The sequence below is a fragment of the Tenebrio molitor genome, chromosome 7 (assembly GCF_963966145.1).
Source record: "Tenebrio molitor chromosome 7, icTenMoli1.1, whole genome shotgun sequence".
Lineage (NCBI taxonomy): Eukaryota > Metazoa > Arthropoda > Insecta > Coleoptera > Tenebrionidae > Tenebrio > Tenebrio molitor.
In genome coordinates, this window is record NC_091052.1 from 8843095 (window position 1) to 8858679 (window position 15585).

General features: G+C 38.4%; 1 long non-coding RNA gene across 1 annotated transcript; it reads left to right on the forward strand.

Annotated features, from left to right (window-relative positions):
* The first annotated feature begins 287 nt into the window (after window positions 1-287).
* Window positions 288-4267, forward strand: LOC138135178 (uncharacterized). Its single transcript, XR_011160891.1, has 2 exons — window positions 288-2969; window positions 3941-4267. It is a non-coding gene; the product is annotated as an uncharacterized lncRNA (long non-coding RNA).
* The last annotated feature ends 11318 nt before the right edge of the window (window positions 4268-15585 follow it).

A 15585-nucleotide genomic window follows, 5' to 3' on the forward strand; every position in this document is an offset into this window, starting at 1 on the left:
ATGGTTAGTTTGTATTACACGAGTAGGGTCATGTTGGAGGGCTTCTTTTGCAGGAATGCAAGATCCAGGGGAGATACAGTGGGAGACTGAGGAAAATAGGGGGAGATACAGAGCAATCTGACATGAAAGATAAAGGAAGAATCAGGGAGATCCCTAAGATTTCGAGGAAGTTCGCGGAAGATAGACGTGTTGGATTCTCTCATGGGCTGTGACCTTGGAAATATCTGCGGGAAGGCGGAGCGAGAAACCAGTGAATGAGAGAGAGATAATGAATGACAATGTTTGAGACCACTATTCGTCGTTTGCTCAGATATCACTCATAGCCCATGAGAAAATCCAAAATCTCTACAGTGACATCCGGGGAGATCGGAGGAGATCTAGGGAGAAGTAGACGGGGAGGTCCGGTAAGGTAGGGGGCGATTTGGGAAGATATTCTACAGGCGAGATATTTTGTCGCAGTTTATCCTTATGAAGAAAAAAAATTGCTCTATTAATTTCCTCCATTTTTATTTGCAACATAATTTTTCAAATTGTTGACTATTCCGGATTCGTATATTCAACAGTGTTGAATTTGATTATTTTACGTTGAAATATTTTCTAATTTTTTTTATTTACAATTCCCTGTCTATATTCCACTGAATTATTGTTCGACTTTGTTTAAATATTTTTTAGTCGGCACAGTTTGTAAGGCATTTTTTGGAATTGGTTGGCGCCGTGCTTCTTGGAGTTCAAAGTCGAGACCCAATACGAGCCAGATGCCTGACCCACCCGCTTCACCCCGTACCTCGCCTTTTTGTGTGTAGTTTTGTTTATGTTAACGCACCCCGTCGAGGGTGTAAAGGAGTCTAGCTTCAGTCTTTGTGTTATATGTCGATAAGAAAGCACGTCTCATTTATGCTGTATTTGTTTTCATCTTTTGATGGCATTATAATAAATATTACAACTGATATTTTAAATGAGTCTTACAAATCAGAAGTGGGATTACCCCTGACAAAATTCACGTAATGTTTGTGTAAAGTGAAAATGTTAAAAGTGTTGTGTCGAAAATGTGGTCGACATAATGTACGTGTCGGACAATCGAGTGCCGTTATCAAGGTGGTAGTTGTCGTTGATGATAAAACGACGTACGACTGGATTATCGGTCGTGATTTAAAAAAAAATTACGAAGAACTTGGCATTCGGTGATAAATGTTGGTTACGACGATGGAGTCGAGGGTGAGGCCCTGTTGACGGGGTTCGAAGGTTGAGTTTCGCACGCTATGGCCACCATAGAGAAGACGGACGCTACAGGAATAGAGATGGGGTTGAATAGTCGAGAACTCATCGCTTGCAGCCCGTGAGCCCGCATCGATACTGAGAAAGGAAACTTTACCGAGTCCCATTCTTCGTGCGAAAAGAAAGACTGGCGAGTGGCGACCAGCGAACATGTGTGGACGACACACGACGGACCGTCGATGGTTCTATGTTGTAACCGTCAAGGACAGGCGTCCGCTTCCTTTGATGGATGAACAACTCGATCGTCTAGGTACTCTAGGTGGTAATAGGGCGGGTCGTGAGTATAAGTATGTTACAGCCCTTGAGATGTTTCGAGTTTTTATCAGGTGCCGATAGACGAGAACCGTATTTGTTACATCTGGTTCTCATTATGAATTTTTACGTTTTCGAACATTTGATGAACAATGTACTCGGACCATTGAGGGGTACAGTAGTATTCCCGTATGTGGATGATATGATCATTCCGTTGACGACTGTCAAGTACTCAAGTAGGGTTTGCAACGGTTACGATCAGTTTTAGGGGTATTACGTCAGCATAATTTTCCGTCAAAATTAAGTAAATGAAAGTAAACGAAAATCGGAACGGTCTTTCGAACCGAGAACTGTTGTTAAACAGGTGTGACAATTTGTGGAACTGTCCGGTTATTTTTGAAAATTTGTACGAAATTATAGAAGTAGGTATAGTATTGAAACTGCTAACGAGAGTTTAAAGATTTTCAATGACATCGGGAGGTTGAATGAGAATCCGTGTTCGAAAAAAAAAAGGAAAACACAAGTAATGTCGACATGTTTGTGTTTACTCAGAGTTGTGGCTTACATTAGTAAATAAATCACAGTTGTCAAACGGCAGTAGGTATCATTCGTATGAAATAGAAACTGCGACTGTCGTTAGTGCTCTGCAGCATTTTCGAATATATTTGTTGGGTTTGCAATTTGCCGTGGTAACTTGCTGCGGCGCCCTGAGAACAACATTTTCTAAAGAGGATTTATTACCGCGAGTTGATAGAGGGTGGCTTCAAGCACAGGAGTTCATTTCAAAATTAAGTAGGTATAGACCAGGGTCACGCATGGCCAGGTAGACGCGCTCAGTCGTTACCCTGTCACTGTTGAGATCAACAAGGATGTCGACTCGATAGCAAAATAGAAGTTAACTACGGTTTGTAAAATTTTAGAGTCTGATGTTAGCAGTTGAGCAACAAAGCAGTTTTTTGAAAATGCGTGTCGAGAGGCAATAAAGTTGTCAGAGATTGCCGGTAGAAAGACCAGTATGGGGCGACCCGACGTCAAATAGTTAGATTGTGTAATGATCGGGCAGTGTGAACGCCATAATAAGATTGTTGTTACGATGTTAGCCACGACGACTGTCAGCTGAGAGCAAGCTTTAGGGCTCTCGTGGAAGAGTTACAGTGTGCGCTGAGGCTGAAGACAGCATTCGATAAAGGTACTAATTACTCCTGTTCTAGCATTCTGGATATCAGGAAGGGCCGAACGCGGAAGGAGCTAAGAAGGTACGAGTACGGCAGAAAGAGACGAGAGGCTCACAATTACCAAGTGGACCGTCTTGTGTTGATGTTGGTTACGAGCAAGGTAGCCACAGGGTCGAGTACGAAGTTAAAGATCTGCGAGAGAAAGGGCTCAATCAAAACACGGTTGTCGCCGCCGATAAAACAAAAGGTTGGGACAACTCTGCAAATGTAAGTCGATACACTTAGTAGATCGCTCGTCGATATCGTTAGTGTAGGTCATCAGACGCTGATACTAAGTTAGTTGAGTTGATGCGTATGACGAATTAAGGTTGATCATAAGACGTCAAAACAATGAGGGTAGCACCCGAGACCAAGTCGGCCGTCCAACAGAATGAGAAGACTGAATGAAGAATGGGCCGACGCGGTCTTGGTGTTATCCTCAGTGGGGACGTATGACGTAGAGTAGGGCCGAGTTGCCCGGGGCCGACACTGCCCGTAGAAAGTGGGGGGCCGAGTTGCCCGGGGCCGACACTGCCCGTAGAAAGTGGGGGGCCGAGTTGCCCGGGGCCAACACTGCCCGTAGAAAGTGGGGGGCCGAGTTGCCCGGGGCCGACACTGCCCGTAGAAAGTGTTTATTATTAAAACTGTTGTATGAAGCTATGTGTTGAGTAAAAGTAAAATGAGTTGGACCTAAGCCGTCCGAAATGTTAAGGTGTGAGGTGTTAGACCTAAGCTGTCAGAAATGTTAAAGTATAAATTGGACCTAAACCGTCCTAAATGTCGAAGTATGAGTTGGACCCAAGCTGTCCGAAGTGTTGAAGTATGATGAGTTAGACCTAAGCTGTCCGAAATGTTAAGATATGAGGTGTTAGACCTAAGCTGTCAGAAATGTTAAAGTATAAGTTGGACCTAAACTGTCCTAAATGTCGAAGTATGAGTTGGACCCAAGCTGTCCTAAATGTTGAAGTGTGAGTTGGATCTAAGCCGTCCGAAATGTCAAGGTATAATGAGTTAGACCTGAGGTGTACGAAATATCAAAGTATGAGGTGGACCTAAGTGTCCCAAATGTAGTACGAGTTTGGTTGTTACACAAAAAAGATGACTAATCACCGATAACGTGATTGGCTATCTACGAGAGTTCTTCAATTCGGAGTGACCTCTCCTCGGTGTGGCCCAAACTAATGTTTGCTTGGTTCCAGGTAAATGAAGTAACTTCATTCGTCGGTGCGGTCTGAGGACATCCCGCCATCAGGATGGTCGTATGTAAGGCATTTTTTGGAATTGGTTGGCGCCGTGCTTCTTGGAGTTCAAAGTCGAGACCCAATACGAGCCAGATGCCTGACCCACCCGCTTCACCCCGTACCTCGCCTTTTTGTGTGTAGTTTTGTTTATGTTAACGCACCCCGTCGAGGGTGTAAAGGAGTCTAGCTTCAGTCTTTGTGTTATATGTCGATAAGAAAGCACGTCTCATTTATGCTGTATTTGTTTTCATCTTTTGATGGCATTATAATAAATATTACAACTGATATTTTAAATGAGTCTTACAAGTTTTTTATTTAGGAACATTTTTATTACTATCAATAAATCTTGCACTTGTGTATTGAGTCAATAAATAAATTTAGTCGAAAAATATTCGGCATAAGTAACAATACAACAAAGACACAAAAGTATTGACAATAAATTTTTCTTCTGGTGCTTCAACTGACCACTTGTAAATTCTCCAAACAGATGAATTATAGTTGTTGTGTATATTTATGCTGTAGTTGTTGCACAACATCTGTTGCTTAAAGTAGCCTTTCTAGTGGTTAAAATATTGTTTTTTCCAATATCTCAATAATTGTATTTACTCTATATGACACCAACAGTAAATTCCTTCCGGCGCTAATAAATTATCTGTACTCCTTGACATGAAAAATGGATATCTTTTAATAAACAATTCTGAGCGAGCGACTTGTGGCTTAAGGAAAAAAGCTGCAAGCCTTACGAAATTCAATTCACGATGTCGCATCACAAAGACTGCCTGCCATGTTTTGTTCGTAGGAAAAATAGTTAACAATTTTGCGAAACTAATTTTTAATAAATCTCACGCAATATTATTAGCGCGGTGAACGAAGCTTTCACAAGCTCGCCTCCTTTATTCATTAACGCTAGGAGTCAAGAGGGTGGAACTAAACGCAGGGGCGTAATAAAAATTATAATTACGACCCTACACTGAACCCTGGAGTACCTCCTCCATTTCCGTAATTCCCCCAATTAAAAATTGTCAATCAGTGGCGGCGAATGGGCTCGCCTATAAATTAGCGCCTTTACGGTCGCCTTGTGCACATCCGAAATGACTCGTCGCTGAAATATGTTTATGAAGGCAATAACATTAGCAGTTCGGTCCTGTGCAAATGTAACGGCCGCAAGTTACATTACGTTGGGCTCTTATAAATCAAAGCCCGTCAATATGTTTACATTACCGGTAAATGGACGTCGGGTAAATGCGTTCCTGATTTATGGATATAGCGTAAATTATGCCATAAAAGTGCAACTAATCTGACATGTCGGGTCACACCGCTACCTGTCCACCATCCGCAATGCAGTTTTTGTAATCCCAACATGCCTATCTGGTTAACTTTTAATTTCGCTTTGCATGTGTTTTCTGTAATATCATTAGGTCCGGTGAAAAATTTTGTTCCGAAAAAAATTCTCTTTTACAAGCGCTTATTAAAAAAATGATTGCAATAATATTCCTAATGGGAAACCGGCGGCGAACAGGAACTCGGCATAATTAAACTTTACAGTCTGGACCGATTTGTTTTTTATTCAAATCGGGTTCCGCGAACCTGGAAAATGATAATATGTGATGTCTTCATCTTGATGGATGAGCTATTATGGATTCTCACCTGCCACACAATCTCTCGAATATTGAAGATATTCTCTTTGTACCCGATAACATGATAAAATCGACGTGCCGTTTTAAAAGAGATTGATGACTATTGTATTTAAATTTATTTATAGCAGTTAGAGCGCTTGAGTGCTATTTTATTCCGATCTCAGATATCATTTCCTTTTTCTTCACATTTCAAATTTAACTTATAGACAACACGCAGACTACTTCTTATTTATGAAGCTACTCCGCGGGATCTGGCTGAAAGGAAACAAGACCGGCGGTGTTTCGCCGCAATTAAAAAAAATCTCAAACTTGTATGCTTTAATTAAACGAGATCACGTAACTTTCCCAGGATTATTCCATTCATAGGTTCACCATTAAGCCAATCATAGTGTCTCATTTTAAATTTCACAGCCTATTACAGCGTGAGCTATTTATCTTAACCGCGAATAAAATCACACACCATCTCTTTCTCTCACCCAGACCAAAACTCTCCATTTCACTTCCCTTTTAATTTTTTCAAATTCGTCTTGCATCTACATCTTCTTCACAGACTCGCACACGCATACGAATCTATTTTGAATTTCTTTGTGTCCTCTTCTTTTTTAATTCGTGAAGTTACGCCTCTGGTACATTAGTGGATCATCTCCGTTTGCAGTGAAAATTTCTGTGAAAAACAAGCCGGCTTAGGGGCTCAACCACCCTCGAATGAAGAGCGGCCGGCCGCCACTCAAAGTCTTGTAGTGATTCAATAGGGTGGTATGTAAATGTGTCAGTTTTCACGCCCTGATTGACTCGAGAAGGGGATTTCGCGCACCCTCTTGGCAACCCTCTCAGTTACACACAATGACGCCCCCACCCTCGTATGCTAATAATATTCGGTCTGCGCCCCGTCACATGATCACTGTTAGTGACACATTTACGCCTGGACTTAGCCGAGGGCTTTTGTCAGGCAGTCTTGCTAATCAGAGACACGAGCTTGACGAGCTCGAATATAACAATAATCACCGCATTACAATTTCACAAACTTCGGTAACGAGAAACCAAAGTCGTCTGTAATTTCTGGTCGTGTAATCAAACATGCAGGGATTTACATCGGGAGGTGGAAACTTTGGCAGAAATTAAGCGCTGGGAGGGAAGAAGCGCGCTGGATGCATGTATGCAAGTCTAAGTGGAGAATTAGTGTTATTCATAAGATGGAGGGACGTTTTTCAGACGAGCCGGAATGTCTGGATCAGTGATAACATCTCTCGTAATAAATGTTACTCTTAAGGTCTGTCGACGATTCAGAATGTTCCAGCGCGATGAACAGCTCTTTCAGCAATTAATGGTTTGTAAATAGAAAGGATATTTAATATTTACTCTTAGTAATTCTCTCCATTAAATTATATGTCTGTACCTATGTGTATAATTTTACAAATTCAATATTTATGCAAATATGTATTATACAAATACTATGTTATTAGCAATTCATCATCATGTTCATACTCCCCATTAATTTCAATAATGCATTTGCATATCACATAAACCTTTTCAAAACTTTACCCTTGACGTGGTGACAATTTTGACATTACCCAAAAAAAAATCTTTTGTTTGAAATGTCGGCAAACACTGGGGTCTAGATCTGGCGAATACAGCGGTTTTTGTAATATATTCAAACCAGAATAATATTTAATGGCCGTGCAAATGCACCCTTCATGAGCTGCAGCATTGTCCTGATGGAAGATGGAACAGCAAACCACATGTCAATTCTTCCCTTCTTTCTTTTTTGATAATGTGGATGCTTCTTATTAGAAACTTCGGCATTTCTAGTCACGTTCCACATTTATTTCTTTGTGGAATTTATTATATCTTCTTGTAGGAGAATCAGTAAATATGTCTTCCTTCAAATTCGATTTAGTGAAAACCGAATTTATGTATTTATTTTTTGGTTTTGTTAAAGAGCATTATACTTAATTTCACGAGATGGCAGAGGGAGAGTCAAGGCTTTGGTGTCCTCTATTCAATGATAATGTTATTCTTTTACTGTCCCCTCATAACTAAAAGGATATTCAGTGCATCCCGATTGTTCATTCAAAACATCAACAGAAGAAAACTTGTCTGTTGTGTTTCTGATTCTGGATTAAAGTAGGTAATTCAGACCCAGATAGAAAGTTTTTCGCAATGCACGGAAAATTCTTGAAAAATTTTCTTTGCTTGAGAGATATCAGATTGATAATAACGAGAATTATCTTATACTAGTTTTAAACGTAAACATGATGTAATTAGCCTAAGAACGTTCAAATGTTTGTTGTGTCTCAACAATTTAAACGAAAATGTTTCAAGATTACTTAATGCATTTATCTTATCAGAAATTACTTAAATGCATTTTACCGAGAAACTGAAAACGACCATCTGTGTAGATTAGATGCAGAGGCCGTTTTTGAATCCGCTTGAATTATTGAAAAAGTATTACTCTCTTAAGCATACCTTACCAGCAGAAAATTCGAAGCCAACTGCATTCTGCATGTTGTTCATCCCCTAGTGTTTGTGTCGAAATGGGGATAGTTTTATTGTTTCCTGACTATAAATTCCTCCCCTTTTATGGTGTTATCATAAAATAAAAATAAAAAACAAATTTGCGACGCTGCCATCACGTCCCCTGGTCTGACAGTTTTTTAGACTAGTGAAATCAATTGTTGTGTGTTTTTGGTAACATTTTTTGTCTTCAGAAGACGAGTTGAGAAATTATCAGAAAAATCTAGATCCAAAAGTGGTGTTAATTCTTTTACAATAACTATTAAAGCTGTAGTTAGTGGTTCTTGTTTTCTTTTCTTCTTTTTTTCAACGCAAGAAAATTTATTTTTGCCTTTCACACCTGACTTTTGAGGATAATTATTTTCTTTTTCTCAATTTATCTTGTCTTGGATTAATTCATTTTAATATCAAATTAATATTTGTTCATTTCTAGTTTTACTAGCTATTTATGTAACCAGTGAGGAAATGCGTTATTTTGTGTAACGAGTGGAATATTTGCGGGACGAGCGCAGCGAGATCTCGCAAAATCACACGAGTTACACAAAATTGCATTTCCTAACGTGTTACATACAAGATTTTTTCTAATTTTGACAAAAAAAAAGTTTCTTCAAACGTTAAACGAAGTAATGAATTTCATTAATAATAAATTATTATTGTGTTAAAATATCAAGTAGGTAAGTAGGCACGGTTATTTTGCTTAAAAACAAAAAATATGGCAGTGTCAACTGGTGATACAATAAATTTTTTCTAATTTTGACATCATCAATTTGACACTGTTATATTTTTTGTTTTTAAGCAAAATAACCGTGCCTACTTACCTACTTGATATTTTAACACGATAATAATTTATTATTAATGAAATTTATTACTTCGTTTAACGTTTGAAGAAACTTTTTTGTCAAAATTAGAAAAAATCTTGTATGTAACACATTAGGAAATGCAATTTTGTGTAACTCGTGTGATTTTGCGGGATCTCGCTGCGCTCGTCCCGCAAATATTCCACTCGTTACACAAAATAACGCATTTCCTAACTGGTTACATAAATAGTTATTTCCTAACCAGTTAGGAAAGATTTTACTTTTCGTAACCAGTTACGAAAAGTGTGACGTTTCCAAACGTCAATTAATTTTGAAAAGTGTCACTTTATATGTCAAAATTAGAAAAAATATTTTATTTCGTGAAATTCTATTTGTTATTGTTTCTATAAAAATATGTATATACTTCCTTTTTTAAATTTCTGTCTTATTTACCCCGTTTATCTCACAATTTCTCTTCTACTTACCGCTTTTTCTGTGGACATAACATAATGGAACACGCTTTTTAAATTTGTTTAATTTATTTTTTCATTCTAACTAGTTAAAGTACATTATCTTGTCTATGACTTGCTATGGTGGCTCCCTGAAGCTTCTTCTTTTAATCTGGAGTCTTACAACATACAAGACAAATAGATATACCTAATTCTGAAAAACTTTTTTTAAAACATTTATGCAGTTCTACCTTAAACTTAGAAAACGGATTTTACTAAGTAGAAAACAGTTTGGTGTGTATTACTTAATGATTGATAATTTTCTTTCTTGAATTTAGAAGGTCAATCAAAGAATCTCAAAAAAAATCATTAGAGACTTTGAATCATTGCCTTCAGTTAAAATTCCTTCAAAACTATCTTGATACGAGTTTTCAGAAGTAGCCCTTATGATCACTTTGAGTTCAGTTGAGTTGATGTGCTGCGTTTGGGACCAAAACGTAGAGCTCTTGAAACAGGAGATTTTTTGTACCATACCGCGAGTCTACGACGTCATCTGCATCAGAGAAACGAGACGAGCCCAGCGACGCTGGTCGAGACCACTCATGGTTCAAAAACCGCCTAATTCCATGTTTAATAACGTAATATAATATCGAAGAGGTGAATACGTCCACATAACTCATCATTAATTAAAGCGGCACACCTACTTAGAATACAATGTTGAACACTAACGGCCCTCGTGGGTAACGTCCACGATATTCGATTAAATCAAGCGAAAGAATGGATCGGGCGACGTCCTCGTCGTTTAATAAATTCCAAAAGCTCACAAACAAGAGTCCGAGTGGAGCAAGTGGCGGTCATCTAGACGTCTCGCTTGAGCTGCAGCGTAATTCCAAATGACGTAATCCAGTGGCCAAGCCACTTGCAGTCCTAAGACTAATTTAGTGCAACCGAGGCGAACATCATAAAACGTTATCATTTCCAGGATTCCGGAGTTGCCTCGACACAACACAGCATTTCATCCGGAGACAGCGCGAACGTTTGCGCGACTTAGTTCGTCTCGGCTTGGACGAGTCGATGCCGGGCGACGATTAAACCACACGGATCTAATTAACAGCCTAGACCGTAACTCATAATCTAGATCGGGATGTGCGATTGGCGAAGTTTTTTTTTGGTAGAAATGGAGGCGAATCGTTTGCATACGCGACGACCACTTAATCACCACGTGTTGATGGGGCGATTTATTGTTAGTGCTGGTAATTCGTGGCTCTCCGATGATCTAATATCTACACGCTAACACGTTATAATGCGAGATGTTTTAAGTAGCGACGGCCGCTGTTATTAAAACACGATTTATAAAATGACGTAATTATAGGTACGGCGTGGCTGGACGAGTTGCTCGATGAATAATTACCCTGTCAACGCGGCCTGCTATGCGAAAAATACAGACTGGGACATACGTGCCAGTTTTGTTGGTCCTGCAGATTTCCCACCACCGCCTTTTTACCAATTCAAATCGGCCTGGATCGACGCTGCATCTAATTGCATTGCACTTGGACAGGATTACGGAAAGGACGTCGACTTGTCAGAAAATGTGACACGTGGAGTGTGTAAAAAGCGAGAATGGGTGGGGCGTGAAACGCAAAAAGCGAGTCGCTGATCAGATCGCACAATTTACGTCACTTCGCTGTCATTTTACTGTCGCTACTCGCAATTTACTGCAGCTCATGTGTAATGAGACTGCTAACCGCTGATCTCTGTCTTGGCGCACCATTGTTTTCAGACTGTTTAGGACTTTTCAAAAATAAAAAAGTACAAAACACATCACGACACTTCAATCTTCCTTTAACATGAGGCGAACATGTGGGTTTTAAGGTAGGCGTCCACTAGTCGGCTTTGCACGCACTGAAAGAATACTTTTATTTATTCGCAATCTAGTCATGTCGTAAATTCCTTTAATGCTTTGAATTAATAATAAATAAAATTACTATAGGACACTTTAACATCTAATAAATTACTTCTTCTTTGTTTAGCTTCAATCCATACAAAAACATGTTGTATTTTATTGTTATTAACAATTACCGACAATTCATGACTATTAAATAATCTAAAAAAACTTGTTTTATTATCATCAACACTTGGACAGTATAAATGCTACTGTATGCTGATTTCGCGATGGGCTTACCATGACGTCTAGTGAATGCCTCTTTAGAACTGGTCGTTATTGTTCGTCTAAACTAGAAAGTGTGGAAAGCTGTAAGCTATTTATCTGTCATTGTTGTAGCCCAGTTTTTTATTCAATCAGAAAAAACTGTATTACCCTTAAGAATGTTAATTACATCTTGTTTGGTAATAGTTATTTACGAACCGAGTGCGAAAAGACATTTTTCTCGCATGAGAGCGATTTATTTTCACTCTTTTGAAATTTTCAACATTCAAATTGCAGAAATGACGTTTTGTAAACCAGAGTTTATTAAATTTATCAAATTACTTTCAGAATGCTCAAAAAGGCGAATGATTTTTGGATGATTATGAAGCACTAGTGCGCGAAATCTACGTTACCGATTATTATTAACAATTAATAATCATTCCTTTGGCACTCATAAGTAACAAGTAAAAATATTGTAAACTTGGGTTATTTTTAGCAGAAAAAAGTTTTACGTGATGAAAATTATTAAGTTGGCTGTAAAAGAAACCCAAACAAAAAAACTTCTAATTTATGGACAGCGAATTCATGTAGGTACAGTTGGCTGCAAAAAAAACGGGAAACGAAAATGTTCCTAATGTAAATTTGGTTTTGTCCATTTGTCAATTAATTGTCTACTTGACAATATCTAACAAATATTTTTAAAAAATGTCCTTGAATTTTGACGTTAATTCTAACCTATCTCTGGTAAGGTTTCACACAATGGAAACATTGTAAAAATGTTTCAATTTTATTCTGATAGTTGCCGGTTTTTTTGCAACCAACTGTACATACTATTCATCTAAAAGGAAATAATAAAACATGACTTAAAGGAATTTAACATTTCAAATCATGTCAGTAACTACAAGTTAATTAGCGTGAATAATTAAATTTTCCTAAACTAAGCAAGAATTACATCCCTTAAAATCTCATAAATAAAATTTGAACTTTACCTCGATAATTTACACAATGTTTTTTCTTATTAATATTTTTGGTAATCCTGGTTATAATTTTGTATTAATCTTAGGAAAATCTCAACGCTGGCGCCTCTAATTTAATAAACAAATATGTAACTCTAGAGCAAAAAAAAATGCGCAAAAAGTAAATAAATAGATCATCTCACAAAAACTGTTGCTGGAGATAAAGTTAATTGGAAATTTTTAAGACTTGCAAATACATAGTGGCAAATATTGTTGGAACTAATTATTATTAATTTAAAAATAGTTAACAAAGTAAATAGAAACAACTGTACTCGGCGTCTGTTATTGACGTGAATTTTTGGGATTACCATAGAAAGCGTCGCTGTTCAGTATGCAGAATGTATCTGCGGCAGCTATGCTATAGCAATAAATATAAACAATGCTCACCACTACATAAAACACTGAAGGCAGTGAAGTGCATTAGCATAAATACATAACGCAGATAACAGAGCCTAATTTAAAATTGACCTTTTCATTCGAAATCCCCATTACACACCAATAAATCATAACGAATCCCGGCGGTTCCCATTTCAATTCATTTACCTTCGAAAGTGGCTCTGATCCAATTTGTTGGTGTGTTATCGACGTTTACAGCCGAATTAGGACTGTTTAAAGCGAGATACTTTCAAAAGGCCATTAATGTTTAATAAGCTGATACCAGACAGTGTTGCACCGAAGAGCCAGAAAAAAAGGACCTCCTGCAGCGAGCTAATACTCGAGCTGACTCGGAATGGACCATTTCTGCAGGTTAAGCCGTAATGCATATAATTTACATTACATTAAGCGATTTTCCTCTGCGGCCCACTTCCGTTTCCTGGTTCCTGGGGATCGGGACGCGATTTCCTCGCGTATCCTGCCGATATCGTCGATTATTCATCCGACATCCTCACCTGAAATTATAATAAACATCTTGCCGACGCCGGCTCTCGTTAAAGATTAATTCGATTGCAGGAGTTGGCGAAACATCCTCGTTTTATCTGGAAGACGGACGTTTATTACGTCGGACGTCAGTTCTGCAACTGATAAAATTTTGTAATTCGGGAAAACGACGACAGCGGAAAAATGCGCACACGACCTTTGCTTAGAACTTTACAAATTGCATAAAATGAGGTGGGAGATGCGGTTCTGGGTGTATTTTTTGGGTGGGAGCGTTTTAAAGTTGCGCCCGGCGAGTGTGGGTATAATGCATTCTGTGTGGAAGTTTTGTGTGGTTCTGGCTCATGAAAAGTAATTATTGCTTTAATGAATTCAGTAAATCATGGCCGCGACAAGAGAGCTCGCACAAAGAAAGCACGGAGGCAAACACGCCGACGGTTAATTCTAAATTATTTCGCGGAGAAAGCGGGCGCATTATTCAATTTTTGCCCGTACAAATGATTTCATTTGGTGGTGGGTTGCACACGTAAGCGGATCGCTTTCCGAGTCCTTTTGCTCGAATCCATTAAATTCCCAAACGGACCCGAATCGCGGTGAATCAACCGAAACGGCGCTTTTAAGCGAGTCCGGTCCTGGATTATCTGACACATGAATAGAGGACGTGTTGAAAAGACAGAATCCTGTGAGCAGCGGTCTATATTTGGTCATATTCGGTTTAGTCCTGTATTCTATACGTGTCCTGTACGGCCTTTGAATAGGGAATCGGCCAGGATAAAAACACGGTCAATTCGCTCCTCGCTTGTCGATGGCTCGACGTAAAAATGAAACAAAGGAAAGGAGAGAAAACCCAACTCGCTTTTTTATTACGTATGGATTTTTTTTATGGGATTATTAAACGTCGGGATTTTAACGGATCGATTTTTGCGGCGCGCCACTTTTATGACGTCTTGATAGCGGAAGAAAAAACAGCCATTTTAATTGTTTACAGAATATGAAAAATGCGGAAAGAATTCAATTTCTAAGAGAAAACCATTATCCGAAGCAAAAAGTGGATTCCGAGACGTTCACAAAGGCAACTAAATTGGATTTTATTTCATAGGCTTGGAGCATCAGCTGCGCATTTAAGTATAAAATTGCCGGTATTAAAACTAAAAATACCGTAAACAATAACTAATTTTTATGTTTTCTCTTCGGGACGTCTTCCAAACAGTGCACTTTTTGCCAGGCACAATGCGATTGTTCGGCTCGGGATCGTGCGCCGTTATATTCTTTCGCGAGAAATTACGCTTTTAATCGCCTTTCATCGATCAACTGGAGGAAAAATAAAAATAAGATTCGATACATAAAAATCGACTTTTCATCTTGATAAAAGCTCAGAAATGTTGTGTCATCACATTGAAATAAATAAATCCAAAGATATTTTTACTTTTTGGGTAGCGGCACAGATTGTCCAACTATGACAAAAATATAAAAAAAATTCTCGGTCAAACAAGAACTGGAATGACAAAGGTTGGGCTAGATACTCGTAACTAATCTAAAATAGGTAATGGTACTTTCATAAAATGTAAATATGTACAAAGATAATGCTGTCCAGCATATCATAATTATTTTTTAATTGCCACTTTATGTATTCTTTCTGAAGCAAAGTTAAGCAGTTGCCTAAATAATAGTTCTTTTGTGAATGGGTCTATGAGAAAAGAACTGACCTATTCCCACAACCAAAAAATATTATACATCAAAATTTAGTACATACAAAAATATTGCTACTTTACTTCACATTAAACTTGCTGTAATGAAACAATTTATAAAAGCTTTGGACGAACAGGGTATGTGTACATTTCATAAATTTTTCTGAGCTGAAAAAAATGTTGGGTCAACATTCACAAGTCAATGTAAAAATCAGAACGTTTCTGAAAAAGAAGCACGGACAGCACTTAAAACTGCTGTAGGTGTTGGATTTTCTCATGGGCTATGAGTCATCTGCGCAAGCGACGAATATCGGTCTCAAGTAGGCGCTACAAACCGACCGGAAAACATCGTCATTCGTTACTTTAGTGTCGTCTCTCTCTCGTTTATTTGGATGTAAAATAGTTGACGTTTTCAGTTTTCATTTACAGATTTTTCACTGGTTTATCGCTCCGCCTTTGCGCAGATATTTCCAAGGTTAC